Source organism: Manis pentadactyla, chromosome 8, assembly GCF_030020395.1.
Source record: "Manis pentadactyla isolate mManPen7 chromosome 8, mManPen7.hap1, whole genome shotgun sequence".
Classification (NCBI taxonomy): domain Eukaryota; kingdom Metazoa; phylum Chordata; class Mammalia; order Pholidota; family Manidae; genus Manis; species Manis pentadactyla.
In genome coordinates, this window is record NC_080026.1 from 58094832 (window position 1) to 58111506 (window position 16675).

General features: G+C 40.4%; 1 pseudogene; it reads left to right on the top strand.

Annotated features, from left to right (window-relative positions):
• The first annotated feature begins 11250 nt into the window (after window positions 1–11250).
• Window positions 11251–16164, top strand: LOC130684467 (40S ribosomal protein S6-like; annotated as a pseudogene).
• Window positions 16165–16675: the final 511 nt, after the last annotated feature.

A 16675-nucleotide genomic window follows, 5' to 3' on the forward strand; every position in this document is an offset into this window, starting at 1 on the left:
AGCACACTCAGTGCTTGTGAGGTTGCGGTGAAACTGTCCCTCTCAGAAACCTTACTCGGAGTTGGCCAGTTTGAAACAGTTGATTTGTAAAGTGATTTGGCAAGTCTCCTTCCTGCTTTCCTTCACTACCTACTCTAATTCCAAAGATGTTAGGCTATTGTAATCATTTTAACTCAAGGAAATATAAGGGAAAAGGGAGATCTACAGCCAAGTGAAGAGGGGAGATGAGGTGGGCAGTTAGCAACGGAGCTGCCAGTGACCAAGAAGAGAATGAACACGTCTAGGGAAGGGGAGTTAGCCTGACAGTCTCAGGAACAGATGTCTGGGAGGAAAGTAGCTAAAAACACTGGCCTCAGAGCCAAAAAGTCTTGGGAGGAAAATGGGCATAGCAAAGCATAGTGGCTGAGAGGGCAGGCTGGCTCTTCCAAAGAAGCCAGTTAGAAATTGAAGGTGGAATTGCTATGTTAGGTAACTAAGGAGAACCCCAACTAGGGCTCATCAATGCTTTAGGTACATAGATAATTATTTTCTTAGATCAGAGGAGAGGTATTTAGTGGAGGACTTACCAGAGGATGAACCAAGGCCATAAATCAGGACCAGCTGCCCAGAGTCAGGTGGACTTGAATGCCCTGAACATAGAAACTGTGGGTGGAAGGGACCTCTAAAAGGGGACAGTATGTGGGAGAGGGATGACTAGCAGGGCCAGTGACTGGGGGAATTGAGAGGGAAAGGGATGGTCAGCAGGGCTGTTTTTGTATGTGCTCCCTTACAGGCATGTGCCTGGCTCACGCTTCCCTGTCCCACAAGACCACTCCTTGGTTCAGCAAGACTCTCTGAGCAGGGCCTCTCCTTCTTCCATGACCTCAACTCCAGTGAGCATAACTGATGGAGAGGCAGCATGGGCAGCACTCACTGGTCTCTCCAGGAAGGCTGACATCACTTTCCAGGTTTTCCTTAAGGCCTAAAATGTACTTTGTAGAGAATAGTATTACATTCATTGTACAGAAGGGCAAAATAAACATTACTTTAAAAATAAAAGGATTAGTGCTGAATAACTTGGTCAAAATAAATTCCATTGAATGCTGATATGCCAGGCCTGGGTGTTTAGATGCTGGGAATTCAAAGAATAAGACCTCACCTCTATCCCACAGGGGCTTGCTGGCAGAGGAGTGGGCACTGTGTCTGCAGACGTCTGAGGAAGTCCAGGGGCTTCTCTGCAAGCCTACAAGCAGACCTCAACCTTCTCTGTTCTGTATTTAAACTCAGAGTCGTCTTTCCATATTGGTCTTCCCAAAGAGTCCAACATTGACTTATACCCCTGAATCCACTCCTGTATTTCCTAGTTTGGTGAATAATATGTTTATCCAGAGAAACAGGTACTCCTAAATCTTTTTTCTGTCTCCCTTCTCCCATCTACATGGGTCATATTCCTATCCCTATGGATTCTGCCTCTCTAAAACTCTCTTGGATCCTGTGATGTGCTGAAGAAGGTTCCTATTACCAGTGAAAGCTAATTGTTAAATCTCCAGGAATTCTGTGCTCACTGTTAATCATAGCCATTGCAAATCATTAAGTTATAGAAACTTCCAGTTAAATAAATTATATTAACAATATATTCAAAACCCACCATTTCCTAATTATTCTGCTACATCTGACTGTTGTCTATGCTCTTTAGCTCACTTAAATCAATTGTATTTGTAGGGAGGAAATACTAATACAATGGTGTGTAGTGCATATCTCTTTGAGCTTCACATTCAGTGATATCTCATTGGGAGCTTGGAATTGTCTATAATGGGAATATTTACACTGCAAAAAATGGCAAAAGGTAAAGTCAGGACTTGATTTACTGTTTTGTTGATTCCAAACAAGCCAATGAGAATTCCGAGGTAGAATTGCTGTGTTAAGTAACCAAGGAGACCCCTAACTAGGACACACACACAAAATGAACAAAAATAATAATAATTATAAATAAATACAAAGGGCACGAGGAGACTTTTAGAGGTGAGGGATGTGTTTATGGCATAGTTTGCATTGATGGTTTCACATATACTTATCTCCAAATATTTCAAGTTGTGTACATTAAATATATACAGTTCTTTTTATGTCAATCATATCTCCATAAAATGTTTGGTTTTTTAAGAGAAATGTGGTTGGAGAAAGGGGAAAAGGAATTCTCATACTCTCTGGTACTTGAGTTCAGAAAGAAGCCAGCAGAGAGTGGGAACAGACTTATGAAATGATGGGGAAAACCTTAATAATGCAGATTAAACCTAAAAGTGTGTTAAATCTGTAGCTGTTCTAGTGTGAATAGCACAAAAATTGAGGAAATATTCTTGCAGAATTCAAAAATAATTACTAAATTCAGCAAAGAAGTCACTTATGTCATTGGCAAATGAGTGAAATTAAGACATTCACCTGCAGTGCTTAACTTTCTTCTTGTCAATGTAAACAAACATATCAGCTGACATTCAAATTAGAACTATACTCATTGGTCAATTGTAAACATAAGCTGACTAAGAATACAACAGTTGAGCCAAAATCAATGAGTACATTCTGTAGGTATCAGTTGGCCAAAAGGGATTTGGAATAAACAATATTATACTGTATTATTTGTAAACTGTGCAGCACACATCCTTCATGTATAAAATTTATAGTCAACTTATGCATATGTATTTATATGCTTGCTTGTTTGGGTTTTTTTCTCAGTGCTGGTGGCAGCACCTGCTTGGAGGCTCTCTACATCCCCACTGGTGTTTCTAGGTTAGGCCACATCTCATCATTCCAGGCTTCACCTCCCTCCAATCTCACACCTGTACTAATACTAGAATAATCTTCCTAATATTTAAATGCAATCATGATATCTCCTTCTTTAAAATTACCAATGACTTTCCAAAACTTTCTGAATGAAATGCAGCCAGAGGCGGCCTTCCTAACACTGTTCTGTTCATCAATGCAGCCTCCTTCCTTATCAGATGCCCATACACACACTTCACCAAATTTGTTCCAAATTGTCTGTTATTCCCAGAGTATGTTTTACTTATTCATGCCATGGGGCCTTTGTACATGCTTTTCTCCACCTGAGATGCTTTTCCCCAACTCCTCCCCACCTAACTCCTACTAGTTCCCACCTAGCACTCAAACCAACTGTGCTCAAACATCATCCCTTCCAGGGGTCTGTGCCACTTCAGCACTTGGAACCACCACAAGTTATCACACAGGTTCGCCTCTTTGGCTCCCCACTCACCTGATGACTCAGATCTTCTGAGTAGGGAAAGGTGTCCCCAGCACCTAGCAACTGGCTTCCTACCTGAGAGATACCTGGTAAGCACTTGCTGAATTAATAAACTAATCAGTTGGTCATAGCTATAGCCTATAGCAAATCATAGTTTGTAGCCAAGAGAAATAGGTATACCTAATCTTTGAATTCAATTGTTGCTTAAAGAAAAAAAAAGGCATTCAAACTGTTGAAAAAGTCAACTGAGATTTTTCTTTCTTTTAACCACATATATAAAGCCAGGTGAAGCAGTGACACTTTTTCCTTTTTCCATCATTTCCTGCAAGTCAACTTAGACATGGCCTGAGATTCTCTACCTTAAACCACTGACCTTCTTCAATAACCAAAACACTCATTTCTAAAGGATAACAACAGCTATTATTTATTGGGCTACTCTTACGCTCCAAGAATGTGCTAAGTGCCTTAAATATGTCACCCCGTGAAACCTCAGTAATATTGTAATGTGAGTAGTATTATCCCATTTTACAGATGAAACTGAGTCTTAAGAAAGTTAAAACAGTTGCTTGAATTTGAACAGATGCCAAAGCAACAATTCAAACAAGGGTTGGTCTGAATCTAAACGCTATGTCTTTCTCTGCTGAGCCAATTCTTTACTGTTTAAAAGCAAATGCACCATCTGAATCATGCTCTACCAGTAACTTGGGACAAATAATACTCCAAATAATACAGCAGAGTCACTAACATAGGGCTTAGCCCAGCTGTGTTATCCTTATTCCTGATACCCAGACCCTATGACAGATTTGCCCTTCCTTTGACCCAGGTTTGTGGGTGAAAAGCGAATGGTGCCAGGTACCTGCATCCTGTGTCAAACGCTGCCTCTGAAAGTCTCCGGGACCTGGTCTAGATCTGCATCATGGACAACTTTCCAACAATGAGCAGGGATCTTTTGCTTGTCTCTCTGCTGAGCTGCCACTGTTGCTGGTGCTCTTGCCTTTGTTAACTGTGTGTTACTAAGCACTTGGCTGCCCAGCAAGTGAGTCAACAAGCACCCTTCTCTTTCCTGCCCACTTGTTCTCCTGCCCTGAGCCCTGTGCAGCCTCTGGCCTGTTAGCAGACAGAGCCACTGCAGCATAACAGCACCCTAAAGCCAGTGACCTGTGAGAGTTTGTAAAAGTTCATCTGGATTAGGTGCCACCAAAGACAATGGGAGTATGGCTCAGCAGGGGCTCTGACTCTGATGTCACTTTATCTCCTGGTCCAATTAAAAGAAAGAGCCCTGCAAGGAACCAGGAGTCTGGACGAGAGCCCAACCTTAGTTTCATTAATTCAGCAGTCCTGCATGTCCTTTAATGGAGTCACACTTTGAATAGACCTGCACCCAACAGGACAGAGAAACATGCAAAAGCATAATGAGGAACAACTGGGAGCTGCCAGTGGGAAAGCAAAAAGAATGTGGCTTGGATTATTACACCCACACAAAATCAATAATAACAATGACAATAATAAGCAAATAGGGCAAGGGAGACTTGTAGAGATGGTGGATGTGCTTATGTGTTTATTCAGTGCAGTGATGGTTTCATGTATACTCATCTCCAAACTCATCAAGTTATGCACATTATATACACACAGCACTTTTTTAAGTCAATCATACCTCAATAAAATATTTTCTGTTTGTTTTTAAAGAGGAATGTGGTTGGAAAAAGGGGAAAAGGAATCATTCCATTCTGGTAATTGAGTTCAGAAAGGAGACAGCAGAGAGGGGGAACAGCAAGAATTAGATCATAGCTCTGTAGAGGTAGAGCTGAAAGAATATATCTTAAGGAGCCCTTTAAACCAACAGAAATTTCAAAACTGAAAGGTATTTAATTTTTACATCTCTTCTTAACTGAAATTGAAAGAGAGGGGATGCGAACAATATAAAGGAGGAGTTTGGTCTGGTGTTTCTATTAAGCCTTTCATTCCAACAATCAAGATAGAGGAAGGGAGCAAAGGTCCCGAGTATTTAGTAAGCACAGAGAGGCTGGCCCTGTGTCGACCAGGAAGGAAACCTGACTTCCTGCCACCCCATTGTTATCTGTGGATCTGTTGCTGTCGTTGTGGAGGGGGCCTTGGGATCCAGGCCATGTCAATCGGTCACTGAAGACAAAGCCATGAGTGCCAGGTCCTCTCTAGATGTGTCCAGTCTCCTGGAGGGGAGAGAACTCAAGGAAGGGGTTGACTTCCCCAGAGAGCAATCCACTCTCCAGTGACCCCACTGTGCGCAGTTGGACTCGGCTTTGTAGGAGGCCTGGGATTATGGCAAGCTCTTGCCCAGCAGCCCTGACTGCCACAGCTGAAACAGTTGCTAGGTGGGTGTGGGGTGAAGCCTTTTGCAGGCTTGTCAGCAGGAGGTTGAACTAGGGAGGCCAGAATCTGATATTTGGCTTTAACCTGTTTTTCTGAGCTTTGTTCCTTATCTCAGTTGTTGAAAACTTTAAAGGCAAGGTCTACAAGCCTTTCTGGGGTGTTTGGGTTCCATTTGTTAATTTTTGGAGTTTTTCATGAATATTTGGGTAAGACTGGGAAATGAAGTGGAGGTGTAGGAGAACAAGGCCCTCAGGGGAGTTAGGGCTTGTGTTCATGTACCTCTGAAAGGTGATTTATAAAGGGGGCTGCATTTTCATCTGCCCCCTGGGTAATTTCCCTGAGGCGCTCATAGTTGAATTTATCAGGGTTTTTTGAAAAAGACCCATCTTTTGTTCAATACATTCCATCATTAATTTTTTCTGAAAAGGAGACATGAACATGGACAGGTCTTTCCATGTGTGCGACCTCACGGAGGGGTGGGTTAGGGCGAGAAGTGGTCTGGGGGTGGGTACTGGGTGGGAAGGAGAGTGCGAGAGCATGTTGACGCTGGGGGTGGGATTGGGCTAGAAGAGGCACACGTGCGGGCACACATCAGAGAAGGGGAGGGGAGGCGTGTTCAGAGGAAAAGAGTCAGAAGCGCAGGTGGAAAGGGAGAGGGTGCAGGGTGTTCAGAGGAAGCCGACAACAGGGAAGGGATTTGGATTTTGCTGAGGCTTTTGGGGAGTAAGAGGACGGTAAGGTGGAGGGTGACAGAGGAGGGAAGGGGGGAGAAGGGCGCGATGTTGTCAGGGTAGGGGTAGGGGATTTTTGTTCGGTGAGGAGAACTTTAGAGGGTTTTTGTTCAGCTCTCACCTGAGTTCTTAGAATCAGCAAAAGGCATAGAGTATGCGAAAGGCATAGAGAGTGTTTTGGCCAGGCAAGCCTCCCGGAGATCCGGGGACAATAGGAAGTTAAGGTACCCGGGGAGACTACTAACTAGTTAGGAGGGTTGCCTGGGCTGAGGCAGGCAGCTGTGAGAAAAAAAGAGAAGAAACAAAAGGAAGGTTGCTTAGGGAGGGGGAAGGCTTGGATTAAGGGAACCTCTGACCTTTTGCCAGTCCTCTGGAGCAAGTTACTAAGATTTTGGAGAATTTGGAAATAGAAATTGGCCTTAGCTGGCCAATGTGACCCATTATTAAGTTTCTTTGAGGCCACATGGAAGTAGAGTAAAAGACCAGTTTTTTGGTTTAATGTCTCCATTTAATTCCAATTGGGAAAGATTACATAGGAGAGAGCTGAGGGGGTGTCTCCCGATGTCTTTGAGGGAGAATTGCCATTGCGGGAGGGTGAGAAAGGGTGGCCACGTTTGAGAAACAGGCCACCGGGACGTCTCCTTGGACAGGTTTCCCACCCGGAGGCTCCTGGAGCCAGACTGTCCTGTACACCAAAAGGAAGCGTCCCCCAGTCAGAGTGCAGGAGGTCCCCTTGTGGTGTTCTCAACCAGAGAACAAAGAGGAACAGAAGGGATAAAGGAAAGGGGACCTGGACCAACTTTCTCTTGGCACCAAGAGAAAGTCGATGAGAGGCCAAAATTTTACCCTCCTGGGAATTGCGATGGATTACTAGCCCGTGGTGGATGTGTAGTCTGGCAAGATGGTCCCTGGACTGGAATTCGCAAGGGGGTGTTGGGTGAGGGAGGGAAGGGAAATGGGGCGAGACACAGGAGGCTCTCAGGATCTAGGCTTTAGCCTGGGATGAGCTGCTTCCTAGGTTGCAAAAGAGCCCTTGCTCTCGGCTCCCGCTCCCAGGTTTTGGCACCATATGAAAGAAGAGAGGAGATGCGAACTCAACAGTCCAAGCAGGTTTATTGCTGAACCTGAGAGGGACCCCTCTATCCTGGCCAGCAGAACAAAGGAAAGAGAGAAATAGAGAAATAGAGAGGTCTCAACAGGTCAAGAGGCTTTTTATGGCCAGGGCTTTGGTGGGCTCTTTGAGGGGAGGGGTCAGGGGAAAGGTGGGCTTGTGGCTTGCTGACGTGTCCTCTGGAGGATGTTTGTAATCTAAGTAAGATGACACCTACGTCCCTCTGAGATGGTGGATGAGCTTATTCAAAAGGCAGTACTCAGGTCCGGATTCTATCAGAAGTATCGTTGATATACAATCTTATATTATTTCAAGTATACAACACAGTGGTTCAACAGTTACCCATAGCATTAAATCCTTACCCCCATTAGTGCAGTTGCTATCTGTCAACATACGAGAATGTTACAGAATCATCGGCTATATTCTCCATGCTGTACTACCATCCCTGTGGCCAATGTATAATTGAGAATTTTTGTGCCCCTATATCCCCCCTCACCCTCCCCATCCACCCACCCTAACTACTCCCATATGGTAACTACCTGTCACTTCTCAGTCTCTATGAGTCTACTGCTATTTTGTTCATTTTGTTGTGCTTTGTTTTTATATTACGGTTTTTTTCTTTCTCCACCTGGCTTATTTCACTTAGCACAATACCCTCTAGATCCATTCATGTTATTGCAAATGGCGTGATTTCTTCTTTTATGGCTGAATAATATTCCATTGTATGTATATGTATGACACCTTTTTTATCCATTTATCTATTGATAGACACTTAGGTTGATTCCATACCTTGGCTATTGTAAATAATGTGGCAATAAACATAAGGATGCATATAACTTTAAAGCTGAAAGACTTTTAAAAGAAAATATGCATTTTACTTCATATATTGATCAAAAAATTAAATAATGGAGTCTAATGAAACCCAGTGCTTTAAGGCCATTGGTGAATGAATGAGCAGTTTCCTATGGCAGTTGTGGGAATGTAGACCAGTGTAAACTTTCAGCAGGGCATTTGGTAATATTCATGAAAACTGTACGTGCACATAGAATTCACAAGCCCAACTTTGAGGAACTGACCCCATGAAAATTCTTGCAAAAGTTCATCCAAGCATATAAAAAAGGACATTTACTGCAGTATTTTCTTGCAATAGTGAAAAACTGAAAGCCACCAAAGCATCCATAGTTGGAAGATGAACACATTTTAGGTCACACACAGTGGAAAACCAATTATTTAGCTGTGCACAGGAGGGAGGAAGGTCTGTGCATTTGGACACTCAACACTTGCCAAGAAAGTCTTTTAAAACAAAAAGAATAGGATCACTCTGTATGATTCCTCTTAGTATATATATGTATATGTAATATTCTTTACATATATATGTATTATATATTCTTATACATATATTCTTTGTCTAGAAGGAACCATTAGCAACTTATTAGTTGCTTTGAGCAGAGAGTTTTGAATTACTACTTCATCCTTAATTAGATTATTATCTAGTCAGGGAAATTATTTTCCATTTAGGGCTTTTTTCCCTTGAACGCTTGTGTTATATTGCTTTTTAAAAAACTAACAAATATTATATAATATTTTACAAAAGTTATCTTTTTGCCGCTTAAAGCTACTTGCTGGCCACACTAGCTAGTAAAACATTCTATGATAACTGCAACCATCCTGTGCTTTTTTTTCCTCCTAATCTGTCTATCATCAGATCAGACTGGACCTTGTTAGAGTGTAGATTCCCAGCACCACTGAATCTCCAGAAAGAGGCAGGGGCATCTGCATTTTATTTAACAAGTAACCAGGTAATTTTTATTTAGTAATACAGTTGAAGAAACTGAGTCCCAGAAGGAGAAAGTGAACTCCTCTAGCCATGAAGTGGTTCATAGTAGATCAGAAAGCAACATCTAAGTCACTGATATCCAGGCACACACCCGTTTGCTTAAAGTCACCCTTACCATCCCTATTGTCATTAATACTAGCACTCAGCAGTAATCCCCTTCTATAATTATTTTTGCTTAAAGATTTCATTCATTCTAATTAAAGCAAGGAAAAATACTTATTCAGTGTTGAAACTTTTGAATTTGCATGTTTTTTTAATTCAGTTGTTTTACTTTTCAGGAAACATGTTTATATTTATGTTCTTGAAAGTGAGATGTATAATCAAGTAGAATTCAATACTAAAACTGACTCCCAGTTATGTCCCTTATTTTATGCTTCATGCCAAAGACATGTCCAATGTTTAAATTGTCATAAGCTTCAAATTATTAAATCTAACACAGTTTTATTTTTCTAAGCAGAATCCAAGAGCTCTCATACATTGCTGGTGAGAGTATAAAAATGGCACAGCAACCCTGAAAAGTAGTTTGTTAGTTTCCTAAAAAACTAAATTAATTTTGTCAGTAATTGAACTCCTGGGCATTTACACCAGAGAAATGAAAACTTCCGTCCACACAAAAACATGTACAAGATTGTCAGCTTTATACAACAGCCAAAAACTGTTAAAGACTATGTCCTACAGTAGATGAACGGTTAAACAAGCTGTGGTACATTCATACCATGGAATCCTACTCAGCAATAAAATGAATGAACTACTGGTACATGCAATACTTGGATGGATCCCAAGGGCATTATGCTGAGTGGGAAAAGTCAATTTCAAATTGTCACATACAGTCTCTTTCTATGTGACATTCTTGAAATGACAAAATTATAGATATGGAAAACAGATGAGTGGTAGCCAGAAGTGGGGGGCAGGGCAAGGGGATTAAAAAGTAGGGCATGAGGGAGACCTTTGCAGGGATGGAAGAGCTCTGCCTGTTGCTTTGCGAAGGATGTGCAGCTCTGCCCATCCCCCTTGTCTGACTGTCTCCTGTAGCCCCAACCCACCTGGCTGCCTCCACATCCTGCAGGAAGCATCTTCCTTGTTCCTCGACCGCTACTCCCACATCTTCCCTCCCAAACCTGAGCCTCTTTGATACACATAACAAGATGTCCTGTGATCCCTTCTCTATCACCTACTGATTCTGAAGAAGTCCCCCACTTAGACGCAGGCAAGAAGGCCCACTCCACTCTCCTCTGAAGGCACCTCTCTCCCCAGTAGGTGAGAAGTCCATGGGCCAAGGGTTCATGCTGACCCCACCTCTGTGTTCTTCTGGGCTGCCCAACCAGCCGTGAGCCTGCTCCAGGGCCCATGCAGTGGTCCCCGCCCCCCACCCCATCTGAACCCAGTGGGAGTGTGGCTGTAGCTCTGGGGGTGAAGACCCAAAGCCCCACACAGTGTGGGGCAGAGCTGGAGGAAGAGTGGTCCATGGCCTGGGGCTAGAGGTCCAAGGCAGCTGTTCTTATAAAATCCAGAAGCTCAGAATTTTCAATTAAAATTTATTTTTTGCAAGGACATTATGAAGGTACGTCTGTCAAGGTAAGAAAATAGACATTTTATTTAAAGTCTGGTGGTTTGACTTGTAACTTTTAAATATTTAGACCTGAGGTATGTGAGCCTCCATTCGTATTCTTGTCCTGGACCTTGCAAAAGCTGAGGGGCCTGCTCCTATTCATTGGCAGCATCTGCTCTCTCTGCCATCTTGTTTATGACTTCAATACATCCTTGACCACCTCACTTCACCTCCCTCGCCCCACCTCAGCCATCTACTCCTGTGCTCACACCTTAGCCTGCATCAATTACAAGTAACTACATTACCTCCAAAATTTACATTTCAAACATCTTAGGCTCAGACAACCCAGGACTCCTATTTTTCCAGCTTAATGCCTTCAAGTTACCTCTCTCCATCTCCTCAGGGGCCAACATTCAGTTAGGGCCAGGCACTGGAGGCGCCATGGTGGCCGTAGTAATGGCAAAGAGGTAACAGATACAGGAGCTGATGGACAGGAGGGTATCCTGGTTGTGAGAGAGAGGAAGTCTGTTCAAGGTGTTTGAAAAGAGTGTTGGAGAGAAGGTAAAAGGATGGAAAGAACCTAAGGCTAAGGCAGAATATAGGGTGTAGTCCTATTTAAGGATTTGCTAGTTATTGTATAAAATCTTTGACAGATCTAGGGGGAACTGACATCTTTGCAGTATTGAGTCTCCCAATTTACAAACATGGTTTATCTCCTCATGTATTTAGGTTTTCCTTAATACCTTTCAGTCAAGCTTCGTAATTTTTTTTCACAGAGGCCTTTTGCATAATTTGATAGAGTTATACCTGGGTTCTTCTTTTTTTTTTCTTTTCAGTGGGTGGAAAACAAGTCTACCACATAGAGTTGGGAGGCAGGCACAACCTGTGCTCACCCTACCTCTTTCATATTTTTTATTCTATTTTTAAACATATTTTAACTCATTTAGTGTCTATTTTATTGTCTCTTCATTGCTGGTACATATAGAAATGTAATTAATTTTATATATTGATTATTTTGCTAACTTTGTTTATTAATTACAATGATTCAGCTGTAGAGACTCTTAGATTACCTACATACATCCTTTCATAGTTTCTGAACAATGAGAGTTTATTCATTTCCAATTTTTATACCTTTTATTTCTTATCTTGCCTTATTAAATGGTTAGGACATCTGGTACAATATTGATTAGAAACAGAGGTAGGTGTCCTTATTTGGTTTCTAAATTCAGAAGGAAAGTTTTCAACATTTTGCAATTAAGCATGATTGCTATTTTGAATAGATACATCATAATGGTTTAAAAAAATTATCTTCCATTCAGAGCTTGCTCAGTTTTTACCATGAATGGGTTTTGGAATGTATTAAAATGATCATGTGACTTTTTTTCCCTCTCATCTGTTATTGTAGTCAACTATTTTAATTGATTTTCTAATGTTTAATCAGCATTCCTGAGATAAATTTTAACTTGGTAATGATGAATTATCTTTTTTATATACTACTGGATTCAGCTAACTAATATTTTAGGAACTGCATTTATGTTTAGTGAGTTCAGCTTGTAATTTTCTGTTTTTTATTGACCTTCTAAATTATAAAGGTTATGCTAGCTTCATAAAATGTGTTAGTATTGTAATATTTGAATTATTTGATCCTTGAATTTTAAACAGAACTTGCTGATAAAGCTTTTTGGGTCTTTTACTAAAACTTTATAGAAAGATGTCTTTTCAATTTATTCAATTTCTTTAAGGTTTAAAACTTGATTTTGTCTTCTTGAATTAATTTTGGTAAGTTATGTTTTAGTAATTTACATCTTCATTTTTAATAGCCATTGTATCTGTAACCATGTAACTTTTTAAAAGATTATTGAATTGATTATTCATGCCCCCCAATCTGTGTCTTTTTTGCTTTCATTAATTTTAATTTTTATATTTATTTATTATTTTTGTCCTGCTAGTTCTCTTGGAATTATTTTACTGTTCTTTTCTAACATTTTAGGATGAAAGCTTAGCTTGTTTGTTGCAATAATGAGTCTTCCAATCCATGAACTTGGTGTGTCTACCCATTTATGGGAACTTCTTTAATGTCTTTCTATCAAGTTTTGTCATTTTCTCCATTTGAATTTAAGACATTTAAAGCTATAAAATTTTTTCCTTAAATAGTCCATTGATTGTGTCTCACAAGTGTTATATGTTTATTTTTATTCTTATTCAGTTTATAATGGTTTCTTATTTCCATTATAACCAATTATTTGACTTGATAGGTCATTTACAAATGAGTTTCTTTATTTCCAAATATAATAAAATCTTCTAGTTGTCTATTATTACTGATTTGTTTTTAAATAGCAGTGTGTCAGAGAACATGCTCCATATTACTTAATCATTTGAAAACATGTAAGATTTGCTTGATGGATCATTTTTATAAATGTTTCTCTGCATATGAAGAGAGTGTGATTTCTGCAGTTGTTTGGCACCAAAAACATAATTTGGTAAAGACAGTATTTTATACACTTGCTGATTTTTTTGTGTTATCACTCTGAATTACTAAAAATAGTATGTTGAAACCTAACAAGATTTTATTCCTTTCAACATCTTTAAGATAAAGTCAATTATAAATAGTATGTAGTTGTTCCTCTGTTTCAGTTAGCTTAGATAATTTTTGTCTTTAACTGGAGTTTGTGTTTCACTTACATTTAAAACAGTTACTGATACGTACTGAAATATACTAAGATATTAAATCTACCACTTTAGTTTGTGCTTTTTATTTATCCAACCTAGTTAACACTTCTTTTGTGCTCTTTTTTGGCCTTATTGTTTTTGTTATTTAAAAAAATTTTTTTGTAATTTCATTTGTGTCATTCTTATAATTTGAAAAATTATGTACTCTTATATATTCTGATTCTATTATTTCCATGGTCACCCAATAAATTATGACATATGTACTGAAGTTATCAAAGACTAACATTGAAAAATACCTTTACCTTCCCTCCATTCAAAACAGGGACCTTGAAACAGAAAGTCACCAGTAGAAACAATAGACAAAAAGGGAGATAATAAAGCTCTTTTCTGTGGTGCCTCAGAAGCCATCAGCTTCCTCAAAATAAAGCAAAACATCTCCTTCCCAGACACTGGCTGCCAGAAACTCACTGAAGTGGATGATGAATGCAAACTTCCTAACTTTTATGAGAAGTGTATGGCCACAGAAGTTAGTGCTGGTTGTTTGGGTGAAGAGTGGAAGAACTATGTCATCCAAATTAATGATGAGAATGACAAACAAGGTTTCCTCATGAAACAGCATGCCTTGACTGACAGCCAGGTCTGCCTGATACTGGGTAGGAGACACTCCTGTTACAGACCAAGGAGGACTAGAGAAAGAAAAACTCAAGTCTCTCTGAGGCTGCATTATGGATGTCAATCTGAGCATTCTTAACTTGGTTATTGTAAAAAAGGGGGAGAGGGATTTTCCTGGACTGACTGGTACTGCCATGCCTCATTGCCTGAGGCCCAAAAGAACTAGCAGAATCTGCAAACTTTCAATCTCCTAAAAAAGATGAGCCTACCAGTGTTTTGGAAGAGAGCCCTTTAACTACTCCTAGGAATATACCCAAAGAAAACAAGTTCTCAGATTCAAAAACACATATGCACCCCTATGTTTATTGCAGCACTATTTACAATAACCAAGATATGGAAGCAACCTGTGTCCATCAGTAGATGAATGGATAAAGAAGATGTGGACATATACACAATGGAATATTATTCAGCCATAAGAAAAAAACAAATCCTACCATTTTCAACAACATGGATGGAGCTAGAGGATATTATGCTCAGTGAAATAAGCCAGGTGGAGAAAGACAAGTACCAAATAATTTCACTCATTTGTGGAGTATAACAACAAAGCAAAACTGAAGGAACAAAACAGCAGCAGATTCACAGACTCCAAGAAGGGACTAGTGGTTATTAAAGGGAAGGGGTTGGGGAGGGTGGAGAGGGAGGGAGGGAGAAGGGGATTGAGGGGCATTATTATTAGTACATATAATGTAGGGGGAGGGGCCATGGGGAAGGCAGTATAGCACAGAGAAGACAAGTAGTGACTCTATAGCATCTTACTACACTGATAGACCATGACTGCAATGGGGGGGGGGGACTTGATAATATGGGTTAATGTAGTAACCACAATGTTGCTCATGTGAAACCTTCATAAGATTGTACATCAATGATACCTTAATAAAAAAAATTGTATGTCAACTATACTTCAATAAAAAAAGATTTAACAGGTTAAAGAAAGAGAAAGAGAGACCTTGAACATAGAACATAAGAAACCCCAAACCAAAGCACCCAGAATATGTGTCTTCTCACTCCCCATGTCCTACAACACTAATGTCAACATATTGCCCTGAGGAAGGAGAAAAGTACTCAGAAAATAAGGAAGAGGACACAGAATCTGCTAACCTTTTGGCCAAGAGAATGAAAGAGGTCAAAGAAAAATTCCAGGAGCAGATTACCAAGGGCTGGAGGCAGTCCTCTCTGAGGGCTTCCACCTCTGAGTCTGAGGCTAGTCACAAACAAGACTTTCTAATAGTAACTAATAAGTAAAATCAAACATGAAGAAAGAGCGAGAAGGAGTGGGAGGAGGGAGGGAGAGCCCCATAAACATTTCAGATATTGGAATTCTCAGGTACTGATTATAAAATGATCTTTATATTTAGGTAAATGGAAGACAACTTAAAAAATATCTACAGGGAACAGTGAACTATAAAGATTACTTCTCCAATTTGAAAAAGAAACAAAAATTTTGTCAAGAATTCTCAAGAACACAATAATTAGATGGCTGGAGTTTGAATGTAAATGGTTTCCCTGATGAAGTTGTGTAATGTGGTTACTGTAAAGGCACCTGGCATGAGGCTCATGACTTAAATTCACCTCCAAGGGAAACTTTGGCCTCTTCCCAGATCATCTTCTCCAGTCAGTGTCACGATCCAAAATCATAGTTTAAGTGGTTCCAAGACAATCGTGACACCCAATATTGGTATTAACATTGCCCCCAAACAAGGGGGAAAATCATTTTCCCTATGTGGACAAACATTGTATACTCCCACAGGCCCACTGACTTTATTCCAATCTTTTCTGTCTATGATCATAAAGAACCCCCACCCAGAAAGTTTGTAAAGTAGTATTTCCGACACATCTTGGATAGATATGGAAAAATTGACTGTGTTGAGCTGCTGAAGACTAGATCAGCCCACTATAGGGTAATTGGAAGTGACTAGCTGGGCCACTCATCCAAATTGTCTCCAACTCTGCTTTCCCAGGATGCCTTTCTCACTCTTTCTCTATCTCTTGATCCTGAAACAAGAGAAAGAGAGATTATCTAACCCCAAGTTTGAGTACTTAACATGGGAGTCCTCTACCTGAAGCCTTGTACCTAAAGCCACAACTTTAAAAGCATTTGAGAATTCTTGAGCTGTCAGAGGGCAGAAGGAAAGAGATGAGATAACCTGGGCATTCAATTCCAAATATTCCCTGAGGCCTCGGACAGAATTACTTTATTTTGTTTTCAGCCAAGTGATTGTGAAGGAGATGAGAAATAAATTCTAGTGAATCTAGGCTTAAGGACTTCTAAGTCCCTCTGCATTACTCCTGCTCCCTTCTGTGGATGCCTGAGAGTCTCATTTGCTCTACTTCTTCACCCTTATTCCCATAGGTCCGTGGGAGGCCTGTGTTTTTTCCAGCCTGCATTCTCTCATCTCATGAGATGGGTGGCATATGTGGATGTGCCATCTTCCACTCTGTCATTTACCCACACAACACTGAATAGGGATGCTAACCAGCAATGAAAAGATGAACAACTAAGACAGAGTGTGGTAGGGAGCCCAGC